We start from the raw sequence: 21,084 nt of genomic DNA on the forward strand, positions 1-21,084 counted from the left end.
AGACTCCTTTGAAACATCTGTGAAGGAAAGAACGTTGTCGCAGAGGCGTACGGAAGACATACTTGCTAGTCGCTGGTTATTCCCCCTTATACGAGTCAAGGAGAGATCAGTTTTGTGGAATATGAAGAGAATTGACGTAAACAACTTTTGTATTTACCCTTGTAATAATTGTGGACATGTATGCTATATCCGACCACATCCAACTGCTACTTCACCTATCTATTAAATACATCCTTTTGGTTCACTCATTTTAGGTAAATGGCGTGATGATCATCTCGTTTTAAGTTCAGCTATAGTTTCGGATCACAGTCATTCACTAAACGTACGGATGTGATTCCTGCGCACTTCTTAACGTTGAAGACAACCCACACAAAATACATTTAGCTGCAAAATATACTGCAGTGTTCCCGCCATTATTAAAATTTTGCGCAAACTCTAGACTTTTTTTTTTTCTTTTCTGTGGGAGGTAGTACTGCTTTGGCTCAGCATTTCCGGCGACGAGAAGTCTGGGAGATAATTACGTGTGTGTTCCCGTAAAATATCTGCTGTCACGCTGATTTATTGGTTATAACAGTCAGTGGCAGCAGGAACAGTGATGATACTGTTGTGATCGTCGTTGTTAATTTGGTCCCTTGTGGTGTCCTGTGTTTTTTATCTGTTCTGCTACCGTCGATACCAGTGGTTGTGAGCAGAATTTTAAAAATTGTCGATGGTCGTTGATGAATATTCACTGTATTTTGCATCCAAGTGACAGTTATAGTGCGGCGGCTATATACCGTGAAGATTGTGATGAGTACACGCTCATATTCTTTTATAATTAGCAGCGATTGATGTAACAAATTCATCGACTGGGCACCGATTATGAAAGGCAGGGATCATATGTGGGCGTTAGGCGTAATGTTCATCTCAGATGTTATAGTTTAATTACAAAGCGAGCTGCTATCAGATATTAATTGCGTGTGAAAGTGTAAAATTAGATTGCAGTCGTCGATAGTGCGAGAGCTACTGCTGATACTTGAAACTGCAAAACTTGTTGACGATATTGAAACTCGTCAAAATACGTGTGTGAAATGTTCATGTAGCAAGATATCCTAAACCAAATAATACAAGTTAAAAATGCAAAACGAGTAAGTGTCAAGCTTTTACAGTTTAGTTGTATTTTTTAAAATTTGACTTCCTTCTATGTAATGTGTATTTTCTGCCTTTATTAGAGGGCAGGACTAGACAAGAATGCAGTTCGGCAGTAAATTGATTGCTTATAAGTAAGCTTCATGGTATAGTATAGATGAAGGTCACGAGATGTAGCGGAAAGTTTTAGCGGCAAGTTATTTTAGCGATAGTCTTTTTACATTTGGTTATCTCTGCAACTACTTCGTAGTCGTTTTTTAGAGAACTTTCTGATTGATCACTGTTGTGCCATGTGGAGCTAAACCCACTGAGTGTCACGGAGGTGTTTTTTTGTCTTCTATTTCTTGTATGAGTTGTCATCTCAGTCATTATACCTAAAATGGACAGGTATTTCATGGATGTTTGGGGTTGCCAGGTACAGATGAGTATGTTTCTTGCTCAAATCATCCTTCATAATTTGTCACCCTTAAATTGAACTTCTAAGTTAACTTCCTTACTTTCAGTACAAAATAATTATATGGGATGTAGACAAAACTTTACTGTAGCTTATTGGTTTTTATAATATTGCAAAATAACTGTTCATTTTCTGTGCGATGATAGACAAAGTGACTAATGGAGAATGTTTAAAGAGAAACTCCTCCATACTGCAGCTGAGTGAATCTCTCTTATGTGTTTTCGGTTGGTACCCTCCAGAATTGCTCTGTAATTTCTGAATTTAGTGGCATTATGTTCTGATACTATTTTAAATCCTCCATTCAACTATCTGTAGTGAAACATGACCATTCCTTTCCTCTATGAGGTTGCACATCAACAGGTACCTGCACGTGGTGAGTTGATACAGTGGAAAATTTACGTTGGTTGGGGAAGTATGTTTCTGAGATGTCACTGTTTTAGTGTGGGTAGAACATTATTTTCTTGATGAAGTTTCAGCTTGTTGCTGGTGATATGTATGGGTCAACTCTAAGGTTTTTGCCTAGATAGAATGGCTATTTGGTTATTCTAGTTCTTTTTATTTCCTACTCAATTGGAGCTTTAAGACTGAGAAGGTGGGAGAGTTTGAAATGTAGTGAGTAGCCAAATCTATAAGATCCAGTCGCTGTAATTTTAGAGCAGTTTGCAATAAATAGTAGTCGGATAATTTATTTATTTATTTCTATTAATTCTAATGTACTTGTAGACTCATAAACTACTTTAAAAAAAAAAATCAATTTACTTTACGTTGCACCAACACAGATAGGTCGTATGGCGACAATGGGATAGGAGAGGCTTAGAAGTGGGAAGGAAGTGTCCGTGGCCTTAATTGAAGTACAGCCCCAGCATTTGCCTGGTGTGAAAATGGGGAAACCATGGAAAACCATCTTCAGGGCTGCCGACAGTGAGGTTCGAACCTACTATCTCCTGGATGCAAGCTCACAGCTGCGCGGCCCTAACCGCACGGCCAACTAATCTGGTCATAAACTACAGCGGATTTGAACAGCAAAATACATTTGCAGGCCTTTATCATTCCTGTACATCCAGAAAATATAAATGGAGACAAGTTGATGCATAATACAAAATTTGACGTTACAGATACGGGATTGAAATACTTGGCTTAATTCGCAATTGAATTTTTAATTAACATAATTGGGAAAGCTTTAAAAAAAAGATAAGAAACCTGGATGACATCTTATCGAATTCTATTATTTCTGAAATAATAATTGATAACTTTTATATATTGTTCTTGAGAGATTTTTCACTGGGCACAGCCTTTAACATGAATATGCCTTATTGCAATGTGGACTGTGAACGTATTTGCTCAGCAAGTGTTTCAAATTAAAACAATTTCTAGTGGTATTAATGTCGCATTTGCGTGAGAATGGGGGAAGCCATGGAAAACCATCTTCACCCCCTGTGGGTGGGGGACGCAGACGAAGAATACACCCACGGCATCCCCTGCCTGTTGTAAGAGGTGACTAAAGGGGGCGACCAAGGGATGATTATATTAAAACCATGAAACTACTTGTGATTAGTACCACCACGCAGGGAACACCATGGGTCGCTTTTTCTTGCGCGTAGTACCACTATGTTAGGTACAAAATAGGTTTGTGATTAGTAGCAACAGAGTGTGTTGCCAGATTTTAGAGTAGGGTCTACCTGTGATTAGTACCACTTTAGGAGCGACACCAGGGGTGAGTGATACCATGATTCTGGCTTGCCTGTGATTAGTAGGCCTACCCACTATATGAGGAACATCACGGGATAGTGCGGATCCCTGTGGTTAGTACACGTAGCCTATGTGATGAACACCATGGGATTGTGTTGCCTGTAAATGGCGCCACAATGTGCGAAACACCATAGGTCTGTATTACATGTGCGAATTTCATTACCTGTGAGTAGTACCATAATGTGTGGAATGCCGCGAGTCTACGCTACTTTTGATTAGTACTGCAACATGACAAATACCGTGGTTCTACTTTCCTAGCCATAAGTACCATTATGAGGGGTCGATGACATAGATTTTGGGCTCCTTTAGACTGAAAGCATCATCGATTCTATCGAAGCAGTCCCTTCGTCAGTAATACTATTGTTTTACGTCCGTTTCTGGAATTTGAGGCATTGCGGGTCGTATCCACCGATAGTTTTAAATTCATATCCATTCATTCTTCTTCCTCGTGTTTTGAATTCTGGTCAGTGGAGGATTTGGGACTTTTTATTTCTTACTACGTTTCGTCTCATTTCGTACCATTAGGGGCGATGACCTCGATGTTAGGCCCCTTTAAACAACAATCATCATCATCAAACCATCTTCAGGGTTGCAGAGAGTGGGATTTAAATGGACCGTCTTGGCCTTCCACTACCATTCTTACACCCTACACTTGCCTCTGAAACTAAGTGAACAAGTCTTGGATGTTTTAAGATGTTTCCTATCAATCTCTCTCTTCTTCTGTATACATAACAGTTAGTGCTATTAGCTGTCGTCCTCAGAGGCCCGGGTTTGATTCCTGTTACTTCTGGAGATTTAAGATTGGAAGGGCTGGAATGTGTGGTTAGTAAGGTGCATGCAATTTACTTCCATTCAGGGGAGTGCCTAAAAAGAGCTCCATCTCCTTGAGAAATAGGAGGACACTAGTTTAAGTCTAACCTCTTCTGGTCACATTTTGGGGAATAATATAATGTTATATGTAAATGGAAATTAATGCAGTCTTACTTGGAGAGCGTCTCAGAGGAGAGATGTGTTCATTGCGATGTCCAGGAACCCACCATCCCGGCCCTAGAAGTACATTTACTTTTATAACCTAATTAAGACTATTAGGCCTACATGCCATTTTCATTTCTGAAGTAGCTACTTGTATTCCTGTTGGCTAATGTGAAGTGGCACGTGATCTTCCCATGAAGAATGTTGATCGTAATTCGTTACCAACCGCAGCACAATAAAAGCACTAGATCCTATCCTAACTGTCCAGACCAATCGCGTTTCCTCACGAAACTAGGGGCCTAGGGCTGCTTTGCGGCTTCTAACCGTCCAGACCCGTGGTCGTGTCCACGGCAAGAATCCTAACCATCCAGACAAATAGTCTTGTCCACGGCAAGAATCCTAACCATCCAGACAAATAGTCTTGTCCACGGCAAGAATCCTAACCGTCCAGACCAATCGTCTTGTCCAGATGATACCCTAACCGTCCGTACGGCAAGTACGGGGAACAATCGAAGCATAGTTCCTAAGTACAGAGGTTGGCTTCGTGGCTTCTAACCGTCCAGACCAATGGTCTTGTCCACAGCAAGAATCCTAACCCTTCAGACCAATAGTCTCGTCCACAGCAAGAATCCTAACCGTCCAGACCAATTGTGTGTCCTCACAAAACTAGGAGCCTAGGACCGCTTTGCGGCTTCAAACCGTCCAGACCTGTGGTCTTGTCCACGGCAAGAATCCTAACCGTCCAGATCAATCGTCTTGTCCAGATGCTACCCTAACCGTCCGCATGCAAGTACGGGGAACAATCGAAGCATAGTTCGTAAGTACAGAGGTTGGCAGCACTGAACACTGCTGCAGAACATTCTTTCCGAGAAGGCCACGAGCGAGTAAACAAAGGACAGTCGTGATAGTCTTGGCCCACAGGCTATCCTAATGATACATTTTGACAGATAATTCTGCTCCCACATATTTGATTCTGTATCTGTTCATTTGTGATCTGATCTACCCATCTGGCTCACCTTCAGCTTTCTTCTGTAACACTATATTTCAAAAGTTACCATTCTGTTCCTTTCTGCACTGGTTATTGTCCATGTTTCACTTTGATACAGTGCCACACTCCACACTAAAGTCTTCAGGAACATCTTTCTAATACAATTATCTACAGTATAGGCCCTATGTGTGTCTAGGAATTTTTTAAGCAGGACCCTTGTTTGGGGTAGTCCACACTTTTTCTTTATACAATCACTAGCAAGATACCCGTGCTTCGCTACGGCATTATACTGAAATTTATAATTGAATGCTTATTGTTTTAGATATATAATCCGCCGAAATTCGCGATCTGACTCGTTTTCTGCGAGAATCCACCAAAATTCCCGATCTGACTCGTTTTCTATTAGATTACGGCACGTTTCCTCCCATTTATCAATCTTTCTTTCCAGCAATCGATTTCGTACTTTCCGGGCTAGGCTCAGGTATTCCTCCCAGTCAGGTGGGTCCTAAATCTTTGCCATCCTTTCCTATAATAATTTTTAATATGGATAAAATCCTTCAGGAGATCCGGCGTGGTGTCATATTGGGTGCCTTGGCGGCACTGAACCCGCGGCCGGACTGCATGCTTAGTCATTACCCGTCCAGGAGCCGTTTCCAGCGCGGTCCGCACATTTGACGACGGTCCAGAACATTATTATTATTATTATTATTATTATGTGTTGCTGGAGTGGCTGATGACAGGGAAACCGGAGTATGCGGAGAAAAACCTGTCCCGCCTCCGTTTTGTCCAGCACGTGTGTCACATGGAGTGACCGGGATTTGAACCACGGAACCCAGCTGTGAGAGGCCGGCGCTCTATCGCCTGAGCAACAGAGGATCCTTTTAAGTACATTAAGAACAGTAATATCAATTGGTCTCGCCTCCTTCTACACCGCAGCGCCGTTAAGTTTATTTACCGCCACCCTCCCCCCCCCCCAAAAAAAAATTAAAAGAAGGCTTGTTTCTTTATGTTTAAGGGAGATTCCAAACACCAATGTTCACGTCTGTTACCTTCAGTTTTGAGATAAAAGTATCCCCATAAAAATAATTTACTTTTTTCACTTCAGTTCACACTATCCCCCCCTCCCTAAGTGAATTTTCCCGCAAAAAATACTTGTTTCTTTAATAGTAAAGGATCATCTAAATACAAATTACCACGGCTCTAACTTCTTCAGTTTTTGATGTATGTGTCCTCGTGAAAGGAATTCAACTCCTTTACACTCCCGCCCTCCAAGATGGTTTCCCCCCCCAAAACGCGTTTTTCTTTGTTTTTAAAGGAGATCCAAATACGAATTTTCACGTCTGTAACAACTTTAGTTTTTATTAGATGTGTGTATTCTCATACAATTAAGTCAATTAATTTTTCAATTCTTTCACCCCCCCCTCCCTTCATTGGATTTTCCGAGAATACGTGTTTCTTTACTTTTAAAGCAGATTGCAAATATCAATTTTCACGTCTGTAACATCTTCATTTTTGAGATATCAGTAGCCTAATTAAAAGAATTCAACACCATTTTCAGTCACTTTTACCCCCCCCCCTCCATTCAAGTGGTATTTCCGAAAACTAAAAATACACATTTCTTTTTTAATAGAGATAAAAATACCATTTTTCACTTCTGTAACATGTTAAGTTTTTTTAGATATACTGTAAAAATTCTCATTTTAAAATTTTACCTCTTTTGAGTTCCCCTTAAGTGGAGTTTCCAAAAAAAATCACCTATGTTTCTTTACATTTACGGGAGATTTCAAACACCCACTTTTTACGTCTGTAACATTTTACGTTTCCAGGATATTCTGTAGATATAGTCTTTCAAAAAATTCACCCCAATTTGTCACTCCTGTTTAACCGCCATTAATTGGATTTTCCAAAAACTAAAAAATACGTGTTTCTTTATTTTTAAAGGAGATCCCATACACAAATTTTCAGTTCTGTAATATCTTTCGTTTCTGAGATATATGTATCCTCATTAAAGGCATTCAACCCATTTTTCACCCTTTTTCACACAAAAAAATACGTTTTCCTTTATTTTTAGAGGAGATTCTAACTACCAATTTTTACATCTGTAAACTTTAAAGTTTGAAGATGTAGACACACTCATTTAAAAAAATTCACCCCCCCCCCCCCCTTTTTCACCCCCCAATATTTGGGTTTTCCAAAAATGAAAAAATACGTGTTTCTTTACTTTTAAGGTAGATCCCAAATATCAATTTTCAGGTCTGTAATATCTTCAGGTTCTGAAATATAAGTAGACTCATGAAAGGCATTCGACCCCTTTTTCAACCTTTTCCACCCTTCATATTAGGATTTTCCGAAGAAAAAAAAAAAGAAAAAAAATACGTGTTTCTTTATTTTTAAAGGAGATTCTAAATACCAATTTTCACATCTATAACCTTTAAAAGTTTTGAGATATAGATACTCATTTTAAAATATTGCCCCCTTGTCACCCCCCCCCCCCCCCTTTTGGATTTTCCAGAAACAAAAAAATCCGTGCTTCTTTATTTTTAAAGGAAATCCCAAACACCAATTTTCAGGTCTGTAATATCTTCATTTTCTGAGATATAAGTAGACTCATTAAAGGCATTCAACCCATTTTTCACCCCTTTTCACTCCTATTGCGATTTTCCAAAAACAAAAAAATACGTGTTTCTTTATTTTTAAAGAAGATTCTAAATACCAATTTTTACATCTGCAAACTTTAAAAGTTTGGAGATATAGATTCACTCATTTTAAAAATTCACCCCCTTTTCACCCTCCCATTAATTGATTTTTCCAAAGACAAAAAATACGTGTTTCTTTATTTTTAAAAGAGATCAAAAGTACCAATTTTCAGGTCTGTAATACCTTCAGTTTCTGAGATATAAGTACCGGTATCCTGATTAAAGCATTAACCCCTTTTTCACCCTTTTTCACCAGTCCTATTGGGATTTTCTGAAAACAAAAAAATACGTGTTTCCTTATTTTTAAAGAAGATTCTAAACACCAATTTTTACATTTGTAAACTTTTAATGTTTTGAGATATAGATACACTCATTTTAAAATTTCACCCCCCTTTTCACCCCCTTAGCGACGGAATATCCAAAAATCCTCTCTTAGCGAGCACCTACATCTTAATATGAATGTATCCCCAAAATTTCATTTCATTATGTCCAGTAGTTTTGGCTCGGCGATGATGAATGTCAGTCAGTCAGTCAGGACAAGCTATTATATATATATAGATTGGTTATTTTACTACCAAAGTATGGTGAAAATGAAAACCTACAACCTGTTTTCCAGTCATTGACTGGGTCAGGGATGTAATGAATGAAGCATATATAGGCTGTTAGTACGATGGGGTCGCCACTCCCAAAGTGATCTATTAATGAATGATAGATGCAATGAAATGAGAATGGAGAGTGTTGCTGGAATGAAAGATCACAGGGAAAACCGGAGTACCCGGAGAAAAACCTGTCCCGCCTCCGCTTTGTCCAGCACAAATCTCACATGGAGTGACCGGGATTTGAACCATGGTATCCAGCGGTGAGAGGCCGACGCGCTGCCGTCTGCACCACGGAGGCTCCACCAAAGTATGGTAACAGTTTTTATTTACTTCTTTTGGGATTTCATTTCCTACTACAATATTTCACTCATCTCGACATCATTTGACTATTCAGTTAGGTTTGTTTTAGATTTATTATTTTTAATATTTTACCATGAAGACTGCATACATACCGTAAAATGGGGTAACTTCAGCCACTTTCTCGTATATTTTTAATATTGTCTGAAATATTCCCTCTTAATTTTATGAAAAATATAATATACGTTCGGTCATGTTTGTTCTTCATTTTTTAATATGAACATAATTCTAATTGTTATTCTGCAATGAATTATGATTACCGAAAGTTCTCTTCGATGTAGTGTTACTTCAGCCCCGTGAATGTTTTTTTTTTTAAACCTGCAGAACGCCCAGTATCAACAATCGCAAACAAATTAAAACAGTTCGTGGTGAAACAGATGTATAGTGATCGAATTCACATTTTCCCCAAAGAAGAAACTATTTTATTTAGCATAAGCGTACAAGCATTGTGTGGTATTACAAATTACATGTTGCATTGCATGAATATTTGTAATGGTACAAAAGATAATAAATAAAAGGTACGAAAATCATAAAGCCCAATTGTATGGAGAGAAAAGGAGGTCAGAAAAGAAGCAATCTTGTAGACTGTTCTCATAATACACCGTCTTCTAAATTAGAAAATATCTGGGCCGTCAATCAAGTTCTTGAATGTATATCGTGCATGTCAGCTGATATCCGTCTATTTATCGTTGAAAATGGGAACCGTCTTTCCCCTCCCTGTCGGGACAAACTTCTCCGTTTATTGTTCTTGTGCCTTTATTCATTTATTCTAAAGCATTTTTGAAGTAAACAGGATTGTAATTACAATATCCGCAGCCGTGCAATGTTTTCTTGTATATTCTTGGCATGGCTGAAGTTACACCGAAAGAGGACAACTTTTATCACAAAACTATTCCCTGAAAAACCTTTTTACCATGTTCGGTAGCTGCAGTCGCTTAAGTGCAGCCAGTATTCGGGAGAGAGTGGGTTTGAATCCCACTGTCGGCAGCCCTGAAGATGGTTTTCCGTGGTTTCCCCATTTTCACACCAGGCAAATGCTGGGGCTGTACCTTAATTAAGACCACGGTCGCTTCCTTCCCATTCCTAGGTCTTTCCCATCCCATCGTCGCCATAAGACCTATCTGTGTCGGTGCGACGTAAAGCAAATAGTAGTAGTAGTAGATTAGTACACTTAGGTGAGGAACACCATGGGTTTGTACCTGTGCGGCGTACAATACTTGTGAGTAGTACCATAATGTGCGGAACTCCGTGAGTATGCTACTTTTGATTAGTACCGCAACATGAGAAATCCTATGGTTCTACTTTACTGGCGATAAGTACCATTATGAGGAACCGTTGAACTGGATTTTGGACCCGTTTAGACAACAAGCATCATCGATTTAGGGTTGTCCTTTGGAAGCAGTCCTTTGGTCAGTAATACTATTGTTTTGTGATAGTTTCTGGGAAAGTGGGGCGTTGCGGGTCAGATCCACCGATTATTTTAAGTTCATAATCATTGTTCATAGTGTTTTTGAATTCTAGTCAGTGGATCTATTTTGGAATTACTTTTAACTTTCAGTACTATGTGTTGGATCCACTGATAATTTTAAATTCATATTCATTCATTCATCATCATGTTTTGAATTCTGGTCAGTGGATGAAATTTGAACTTTTAAATTATCATTACATTCCATCTCATTTCGTACCATTAGGGACTGATGGTCTAGATGTTAGGCCCCTTTAAACAAGCAGCATAATCACCAAAAGTTTCAAAATAAACTAGGTGTACCTGGACTGTTTAGAGTAATATTGAATGGCATATAGTGTCCTGCACCAGTTCTGTGGTGTGTGTGTCTGCGCGTGCACCAGCCTCTTAATCGAAAGTACCAGGTTGAATTGCTGGTTCATGTTAATCTGAGGCTGAGGACTGGAACTCAGCCTCGTGAGGCTGACTAAAGAGCTGTTGATGCAGGAGGTAGCAGACCTGGTCAGAGAAGCCAAGTAAGGTTGTTGGCTGCCTTACAACTTTGCATTCCAATATCTGTAGGCCTTTTTGGCTGCGTAGCTGTTGTCTTTGTAGGTTAAGGCTGTAAATGAGTTGTATGTGCCAGAGGTTTTTTATTTTATTGAAGTGTCCTACACTAACTACTATGCAGGATCTCTTTCAGGAGTATTGGCTTGTTCTGTCCTTGCTGTTAGATTAGTACCCAAAAGAAATATGGAGGAAGTACACTTCTGGTCTTACGCAATAAGAAGTTGATCACCTTAATTCATGAATATATTTTCATTGAAAGGAAGTGTGATTTTCAGTTTTCATTTTGCAAGTAGTCTGTAAAAGAAACAGCTCTGTGATCTCGAGATTCACAGCTCAGGCTCCAGACTCACCAACTTTATTATTCTTTCCCTGAATAGTTAAACTGCTGGTTACATTTTTTTATATACTCCTACTTCGTTCATGTCAATACCATGCTTCATAGGCCCATAAACAGTCATCTCTTTATATACAGGGACATTATTTCATCTATTCGGGGGATTGTCACTCGCCCGGTCGGCTGCGCTGCGAGCCTGTCTCCTGCCAAGCAATTTGCCATCATGTGCTTATTGGCGCCACAAGTTCCACTCCTATACAGTCTGCTGAGAGCTTTACGAGCGTATGGTTCAGTTTAGTCAAGTGGTCATGTGTTTAGTGCTCATTGTGTTGTTCCAATGCCATTTTCATTACGTGAGCATGTGTATGTACATAATACCTTCATAAAGTACAGGAAATCTTGTGGGAAAACACGCGCTGACGGCATTACAGCGAAGGGTTTTACGGGAGACAGGCTCGCAGTGCAGGCGACCGGGCAAATGAGAATCCCCCGAATAGATAAAATAATGTCCCTATACATACATACAAAGCTTCATCTTGCATGATCATTCCCACTGTTATTCTTCCTACCAGTCTTAACTATCATTTTGTTACTTTCAGTTTGTGTATGAAATGATATGATTCTCCCTTGCTTGCATGTTTGCATAACATGGTCTTTGTGAACAAATAAGTTTGAAATAGTGTTATCTTGGAGCTACATTTCAACAGAGTTTTGAAGATCAAATCTGAGAAGACATTTCACTAATTAACCTTGTCTAAATTTTATTTCATCCTCTCTAAATCCAATTGGAGAGAATAGTGTGCATTACTGAATATTGAATTTGAAGTGTTCCTCTTATTCCCATTAGGTTTCCCTTGCTTTGCCATGAAACCTCTTCCATACTATTCTTAATGGCCATCACGTTCATCTTTGTTATAAGACTCTTTATATATAAAACAAGTATTTCTGCTCAATTTTGTTGTGGCACACTGCAAGATTTCTACCATATTTGTCACTAAAACAAGATCAGCAGCATCTGTCGTATTGGATACGTTAGTGTTGCAAAACAAATTGTCTCATTTTATACCTCTGAGTAGATATTCCAGTTAAAGCTAACAGTTCTTTCGAAACATTACTACTGCAAACCATGGATGTATTCTAGCATTGATTTGCCCTGAATCAAGTTGTTGCACAACTATTTATTTTGATAGTTTACAAATTAGATTACTTGTATCCTGTCACCTTTCTTGTTAGTGAAGAACTTATGCCTAAATATATAAAGTGAATTTAGTTCTTAGACTTACCAGTTTCTTATAACAATTGTAGCCTTGAAGTGTCAAACTGAGGCATTATAAACTAAGGTTCCTGGTGTATATGACTAGTTTTAATAGGGGAGCACTATGGCTGGAATGTAAGCATACTGAAGGACTGAATATAAAGCTCGGATGTCACAGAGATGGTAGCTGTTACGTAGTCAAGTTAGTCACTCATATTACTCTTCAGTTCAAAGTTTTCCATGTGTAGAAAAATAATAATTAATAAATTTCAGCCTATATCTGTGATGAAATTAAAACCTGTTTCATAAAGATCATGCAGATCATAAGACATTGATGTATAATTCTTATATTTTTGAAAATCTAAAATAATGACCACCTAACTGTCATCTGGTAAATGTCCTTGCACCAAGCTCGATAGCTGCAGTCGCTTAAGTGTGGCCAGTATCCAGTATTCGGGAGATAGCAGGCGCGAACCCCACTGTCGGCAGCCCTGAAGATGGTTTTCCATGGTTTCCCATTTTTACACCAGGCAAATGCTGGGGCTGTACCTTAATTAAGGACATGGTTGCATCTTTCCCACTCCTAGCCCTTTCCTGTCCCATCGTCGCCATAAGACCTACCTGAGGCGGTGCGACATAGAGCAACTTGTAAAAGAAAAAAAATTTCTTGCTCTTTTGATGCATGATCTTTTCTTTTCAGGCTGTTGGTGAGATTTTCTGCACTACACACATGGCCAAACATTACTTTGCCTGGAGAACCATGAAAACAACTCTGTTAGCTTGCTCTCCTCTCCTACTTGTGAAGAGTAGCAGATTTCTTCTCACCTTGAAGCAGATGGCAGTTTTATAGAACCACAGCGCTTTGCTGCGGTTGAATATTTGAACTGTTATTGAATGAGTGAAATTTAAATTGGTGGTTATTTCACCATCTAGTGAAAGTGAAATATATGAGAGACTTACAGCAGCAAGAAAGTAAATTTGGGAAAACTTTCATCTTAAAGTGGTAAGATTTTCTTAGGAATTTTATGGAACCTTGCAGGTGTGTTATATGTTAATTTTTCTTCAGCGTTGACAGAAGACTAAATCTCTTAGGCCTATATTGTTTGTAAATTGATAGCCTACCTAGGGAGTCTGACAGCCAAGTGATGTAGTCTGTGACATCTCACCAAGGTGGCCACGGTTCAAATTCCAGCCAATGCTCATGAGATTTTTGAAATGAGAAGTAACGTCCCTGTGTTTCGGATTGTACATAAAATTGGAGGTTCTGTGGCTATGATCACTTTATCAACAGTCGCATGAAACTACATGCTTGTCTTTTGATATTGTACCTGCTAGATGTCGCTCATAGCAAATAATGGAAAGGTTATGAGAAGGGAGTTAAAAGTTGCCCGCCATTAGCACAGTGCCCTTATTAGAACTCTGCAGCTGCATCTCTTCCCCCTGTTGATAACTCCTCTGTGAATGCCTCCTGATGACAGGCTCCTGTTATACATGGGAACAAAACATTATTGTCTGAGTTCCGGGAAGCGAGTTGCAAGCCAGCAGTCAATCACACCCTGCACCCTGCTGAGTTAATGAGTTCTAAGTGATCCTAGTTTGGTCTAGAGAGTTTGCTAAACCACTTTCTTTCACTCTCTAGTTAGTCTTTACACTTCCTTCGTGTCAAGTGCAGTAGACTATTTGGCAACTCTCGCTACAGTAGGTATAGTATATTCTGTAAGCCGCTAATAGATACTGGGCTGCCGCTGTAGAGTAGTGGTGTGAGGTGAGGTAGTCATGTTTTGTCCCCAAGTGTACCTGTTTTGTTCTAAAATTAATGGTTGAAGTATGAAAGCATAGAGGAATACAAAGAACAGGTACTTCACTAGTATTATCAACAATTTAACCCATCTTGTTTTACAGGGAGAATAATAGCAGTGTTTGGAAGCTCTAATAGATATGAGTATATGTTTCACGAAAGAACCTGAAGAAGACTAGGTTCAGATTCCGATTATCAGACTCGACTGCAGACAGTTACGAGAATTGCCTGTCTAACCGAACAGTGAGCGAATAATATAAGTATATGTTTACTTCTGTATCAACTCGGTTGCCTGAAGAGATTCTACTTTTATTTTAGCCTTTCCTCTTTTGTTTGTGTTTATATAAAAACAATGTTTTACAGCAGAAGAAAAATGGTAGTGGCATAGTATTCAGCATTATTCTGCTTAATTGTTCATAGGAGAGTTGAGTGTATTAAGCCCCTAAAATTAATGCCTTTTATTTTTTACTTCATTGCTTATACATCTTCATAATAGAATGTTATGCTTTTCAGCATTCAGTCTGCAAGCCTCTTTGAATTTACTATATTCTGCCACAATCCTCTATTTGTAACAAGCTCTGTGGCATCATTGAGCTGTATACCTCTTATCTTTATATCATTAGAAACAGAGTCTAACCATCTTCATCTGGGTCTCCCTCTACCTCTTTTACCCTCCATGAGCGAGTCCAATATTCTCCTAGGTAACTATCCTACTCCATTCACCTCATATGACCCCACCACCGAAGCCAGATTATGTGTACAGCTTCATCAGTCAAGATCATTCATAACTTAGCCTTTATCTTCTCATTTCGAGTACCCTCCTGCCATTGTTCCTTTCTCTTTGTACCAGTGATCATTCTCGCTACTTTCATGTATGCTATTTCTAACTTATGAATAAGATATCCTGAGTCCACCCAGCTTTTTCTGTCGTAAAGCAAAGTTGGTCTGAAAACAGACTTGTGTAAAAAGTTTCGTCTGGGAGCTGACTTCTTTCTTTCAGATTACTGTTGATCGCAACTGCGAGCTTGCAGCATTAGCTTTGCTACATTGTGATTCAATCTCACTTTACTACCATCCTGGGAGAATGAGCATCTTAAATACTGAAACTGTCTACCTGTTCCATCTTGTATTCCCAACTGGCATTGAGTTCTCTTAGGTTTTTTACCCACTGACATCTCTTTAGTCTTGGAAAGGCTGATTTTCATATCATACTGATTGCATCTATATTGAAGTTCCACGAAATCAGATTGCAGGCTTTCAGCATAATCTGCTGTTCAGACCAAGTCGTTAGCATAGGCCAAACTGCTTACTACATTTCCAACTAACTGAATCCCTCCCTGCCACTTAATACATTTCAGTAGATGATCCATGTAAACTACGAACAACAATGGTGAAAGATTACAGCCTTGTCGAACCCCTGTAAATACTTTGAACCCAGAACTCATTCTATCATCAATTCTCACTGCAGCCCAGTTGTCAATGTAAATGCTTTTGATTGCTTTAAATAATCTACCCTTAATCCCATTGTACCACTGTATGGCTAATATCTTTTCCAGATCTGCAAAATACAAACGTAACCTCCTATTGCTCTGTTGTTTATAAGTTTCATTTCCGTATTGATGGATATTACTTTACATAAAAACAATATATATACAATTCTCCACCTTATCAATACGAATTTATTTTACATTACAAATATTCAAGACTAGTTTCGACCCCTATGGGGTCATCCTCAGTTGACATGCATTGTAAATTGTTCATAAAAACATCACGTATAGTGGTAAAAGTTTGGTATGTCTAGTACATGACTAGTGTGCATTGTTCATATGTGTCTTTATGAACAATGCACACTAGTCATGTACTAGACATACCAAACTTTTACCACTATACGTGATGTTTTTATGAACAATTTACAATGCATGTCAACTGAGGATGACCCCATAGGGGTCGAAACTAGTCTTGAATATTTGTAATGTAAAATAAATTCGTATTGATAAGGTGGAGAATTGTATATATATTGTTTTTATGTAAAAAAACCTCCTATTGCTCTCGTAGCATTCTTCAATATTACCTGGCACATATTGAAAATCTGACCCTGACGGCTCCTCTGTTGTCCGAAACCACACTGTTTTTCATCCAACATACTCTCAACCACTGATTGCACCCTCCCTTCCAAATTGCCATTGAATACCTTGACTGGTGTACTACCCATCAGTGCCAGGCTGAGTGGCTCAGACGGTTGAGCCCCTGGCCTTCTGACCCCAACTTGGCAAGTTCGTTCGTGGCTCAGTCTGATGGTATTTGAAAGTGTCATAACGACAGCCTTGTGTCAGTAGATTTTCGGGCACGTAAAAGAACTCTTGCGGGACTAAATTCCGGCACCTCGGCGTTTCCGAAAACTGTAAAAGTAGTTTACGGGACGTAAAACCAATAACATTATTATTTATACTGATCAGTGAATTACCTCAGTAGTTGTTGCAATCCTTCCTGTTCCCTTGCTTATAGATATGTGCAATTACTGCTTTTGTCCAGTCAGAAGGTGCTTTACTAACATTCCATTCTAATCTTATTACTTTACGAAGCCATTTTATCCCTGCTTTTCCCCTATTTTTCATCATTTCAGGTCTAATTTCATCTATTTCTGCTGCTTCATGACAATGGAGTTTATTTACCATCCTTTCTACTTCCTCAAATGTAGTATAACCAACATCATTGTCCTCCCCATCAGCTCTGTATATTGCGGCGTCACGAGAATGATTTCCTTTTATACTTAGAAGATTTTCAAAATATTCCATCCACCTGTCCTTTGATAAGTTCAACTGATTTCTCAAAGCACTATTCTTTTTCCTTTTCCTTCAGTTTCTTAGATTCTTTATTACTGTACAGAAAGATTTTCTTGTTGCGTGACCTATTCTTTCTAGGTTATTACCAAAATCTTCCCACAACTTCTTGGATTCAACAATCATTTATTATCTCTCTTTCTTTCATCCTTGTACAATTCCCTGCATCAGTCTTTGTTCAGAACCACTTCTGATTGTGATATGCCTTCTTTTTACATTTACAAGCTGCCCTTGCTTCATTCATTCCACAGAGATTTTTGCTTTTCCCTGTCATTACACACAGTTATCCCTAGGCATTCTTTTGTTGTTTTTATTCAGCATCTCTGTATGCCACCCATTCTCTTTCTATATCTTGAACATGCCTGCTGTCTGTTTGGAACGTTTCACTGATAATATCCATGTACTTCTATTTTCTTGTTTGTTGGATTTTCTACCCTTATTTGTCTGCAGGCAGATTTCATTTTCTAGAGAGATCTCGCTTTCTTTATACAAGGCTTAGAGATAATTAGTTCAGTACAGATCATATAGTGGTCTGTATCATCAAAATATCCCCAGAATACCTGCAGATTCCTAACAGATTTCCTGAATTCAAAGTCGGTTATGTTATAGTCTATTATGGATCTGGTGCCCCTACCCTCCCATGTGTAGTGGCAAATAGCCTTATGCTTGAAGAATGTATTCGTAACTGCTAGTCCTATGCTAGCACAGAAGTCCAGGAAACACTTTCCATTCCTATTAGCTTCCATTCCTTCCCCACATTTACCCATCACCTTTGCATATTCTTTAGTTCTCTCACATTGAAATCGCCCACTAGCACTATCCTATCCTTACTGTTGGTTCTTACCATGGTGTCACTAGGTGTTCATAAAACTTGTCAACTTCATCCTCATCTGCACCCTCACATGGTTGAATACACAGAAACGGTTCTCGTCCTAATTCCTCGAACAGCGAAATCTACCCACATCATTCTCTAATTTACATGCCTAACAGAAACTATGTTTCATGCAATAGTATTATGGTATTCCTGATGAACAGTTCTACCCTGTACTCCGCCCTTCCTTTTTTTTTGTACAAGTTGTTTTACATTGCAGTGACACACAGGTCTTATGGCGATGATGGGACAGGAAAGGGCTAAGAACGGGGAGGAAGTGGCCATGGCCTTAGAAAACCATTTTCAGGGCTGCCACCAGTGGGGTTTGAATCCACTATCTCCCGAATACTGGATACTGGCTGCACTTAAGCGACTGCAGCTATTGAGCTCGATCCTTCCCATTTATAACAGCGGTTAAGTATATTTTATATTCAACTATCTCTTCCTTGTTATCTCTCCTTATCCACATATCATGAACGCTTAACGCATCCAGGCACATCCTCTTTGCTGAGAGCCAGTTCTACTTTCTAAGACCCATTAATATTAGTACCTGCCTATCGAATGCCATTTCGTTGGCCAAGTCGTTTCAAAGGAGCCCCTCACCTGTCAAATAGAAGTTGGACTTTGTTTCTCCCATGGATCCGAGATTTGCTTAAAACCTTCTGAGCATGCTCGGTAAAAATTTTTTGAAGCAGGATGCTACCCTGTTACACAGTCCCAGTAAGAATCCGTCCTCTAGCGGGTTAGGGACTACAGTGGATGGTATAGTCCTAGCTGCCTGAGCACGAGGAGGGTCTTGACTGAGAAAACATTTGAGATGCTCACAGCTATTCTTTAGCATCTTGTATTCAGACACTCGGGGCCAATACTAGGCCACTCAGTAGTTCCCCATGTTTCACAAGCTAGGACGTGACTACAGTAACCCATACCTTTAAAGTAATTACATATATTGCTGGTACATGGTGATTTTTTTTTCTGCTAGGGGCTTTACGTTGCACCGACACAGATAGGTCTTATGGCGACGATGGGATAGGGAAAGGCCTAGGAGTTGGAAGGAAGCAGCCGTGGCCTTAAGGTACAGCCCCAGCAGTTGCCTGGTGTGAAAATTGGAAACCACGGAAAACCATTTTCAGGGCTGCCGATAGTGGGATTCGAACCTACTATCTCCCGGATGCAAGCTCACAGCCGCGTGCCTCTACGCGCACGGCCAACTCGCCCGGTTACATGGTGATTACAAAGCATGTTGTTGCATTCAGTTTATGTACATGCTGTGCAGAACATGTTTAATTATGTGTGTACTTACATGAAAGAAGATACACATATATCATACGGAGTACTGTTATGAGCGTGTGATCTACACCCCTTCAGACTTGCACTGTGTGGTAACGCCCTGGGCTAGTGATCATAACAGCAGTTTCTCTTGCACTCAGAACTGTCAGCTTGTGAACTTGACAAGCCTGGGTTATTGTAACAGTCTTCAAAAGCATATGTAGGGTAAGGCAAGTAGTACACGCATTCTAGGTGCTGATGCTGAGTGGGTTTTGCGAGAGGAGAAAAAAAAAATTGTGTTTCTCAAAGAAAGTTCATTCTGAGAAAAGAACTCAGTAGAAAGAATACAGTCATAATAAAATGGAGAAAGGAAGTTGGATACTGAACAGCTGTAATCAACAATGTGGTAAATACAAAATTAAACTGATTACTGTAAACCTCATGTGGGTGGGCGACGCAGACGAGGAATACAGCCATGGTATCCAATGGCTGTCGTAAGAGGTGGCTAAAAGGGGCGACCTAGGTGCGGAAATGTTTTGTGGCTTTGTTATCATGTGTTGTAACCCATGTGGATGGGAGGGGCTGAATTCATCCATGTGTAATCCCTGCTTGTCGTAGAAGGCGACTAAAAGTATCCTGTGGCCATCGGTCCCCTCTTTATTTTTTTATTTTTTCTTGAGGGTTGTACACTGAATCAAAATTCTTGATGTGCATGTTGCTTGGGGGGCAACCGCCTGGGAACAAGTGTAGCATGAAGGTATGGGTTCCAGCTTCCCTAGGTTTCTGGTTGCAACCAGAACCAATGAGAATCACTTCAAACTGGTGAAGTCTGTTTTGTTTACTAGACATGTAGGTGTCTACGATGAACCGGAAGACCTTAAAAAATTGTGCAACGGTAGTTTGCTGTTAAGGACGCTCACTGCTTGCAAGCTGATCGGTTGCTTATGTGCGGCCACTTTGGCAAAATCCCCGTCAAATTCGAGGTAACAACCTATTGCTGTGATGTGAGGCCATACATGCCACCTCCCGTGTGCTGCTATCAATGCCAAAGGTTTAGGCATATGGTAATAGCGGCTGTTGCTCCTGAGAGCAAACCCATGAAGAGTAAAACGTTGAAGGTCACAAAGAAGCCTGTGTCGGCTGAGAATCCTAAGCCGGCCCCCAAGAGGTCAATGAATGCCGCACCCAAGCCGACGGATGCGGCAGCGTCGACCGGGGTTGAGAATCCACCTGTCCAAACAAGAAAAGAAGGCAGAGAAGAGGAATGCCCTTACCAGATGCTCCCCCTTTCCTCCTGCAAAAGGGTTATCGTGTCCTCCATCTGGAGGGTATGTATCAGCGCAAAGAGGTTCACCTGCTTCAAAACTATGCACTGCCCTCGTGGGAAGAAATCCTGCCGCCGGAAAACATTGAAGATATCGGCATTAGTCACCTCGTCTGCTGATGAGGGGATGGACATCGAGCATTCGTCTACATCCATGGAGTTAGATGATAATGTTCAGGTTAAGACATCTCGCCGCTTATAACCTAACACTTTCTTTTTAGTCCACACTATGGCACTGTTACAGTGGAATTGTAACAGTTATGGCAGGTATCTTGCTGAGCTGCGCCAGCTAATCAGTGAGTTCGCGGTGAGTATAGTCTGTATTGAAGAAACTAATCTCAGACCAGGTCTCATACGGTCTTGAGAAATTTCAAACTATACTTGAAAGAACGAGATTATTCTAACTGGGTGTTGGTATTTTTGTTCATTCTGATAC

The 21,084-nt window shown here is 39.8% G+C and overlaps 1 protein-coding gene across 2 annotated transcripts in view; it reads left to right on the forward strand.

Moving 5' to 3' along the window:
• The first annotated feature begins 499 nt into the window (after positions 1 to 499).
• Positions 500 to 21,084, forward strand: part of Pi3K21B (phosphatidylinositol 3-kinase regulatory subunit alpha) — a 919,547-nt gene continuing 898,962 nt past the window's right edge. The window contains exons 1-2 of one of the 2 annotated variants that reach the window (XM_067141251.2): positions 500 to 1,127; positions 13,247 to 13,549. The gene's annotated coding sequence lies outside the window, so the exon portion shown is untranslated. The remainder of the gene's footprint in view (positions 1,128 to 13,246; positions 13,550 to 21,084) is intronic. The other variant, XM_068226250.1, reaches the window with a different exon arrangement.

This window comes from Anabrus simplex, chromosome 2, assembly GCF_040414725.1.
Source record: "Anabrus simplex isolate iqAnaSimp1 chromosome 2, ASM4041472v1, whole genome shotgun sequence".
Taxonomy (NCBI): domain Eukaryota; kingdom Metazoa; phylum Arthropoda; class Insecta; order Orthoptera; family Tettigoniidae; genus Anabrus; species Anabrus simplex.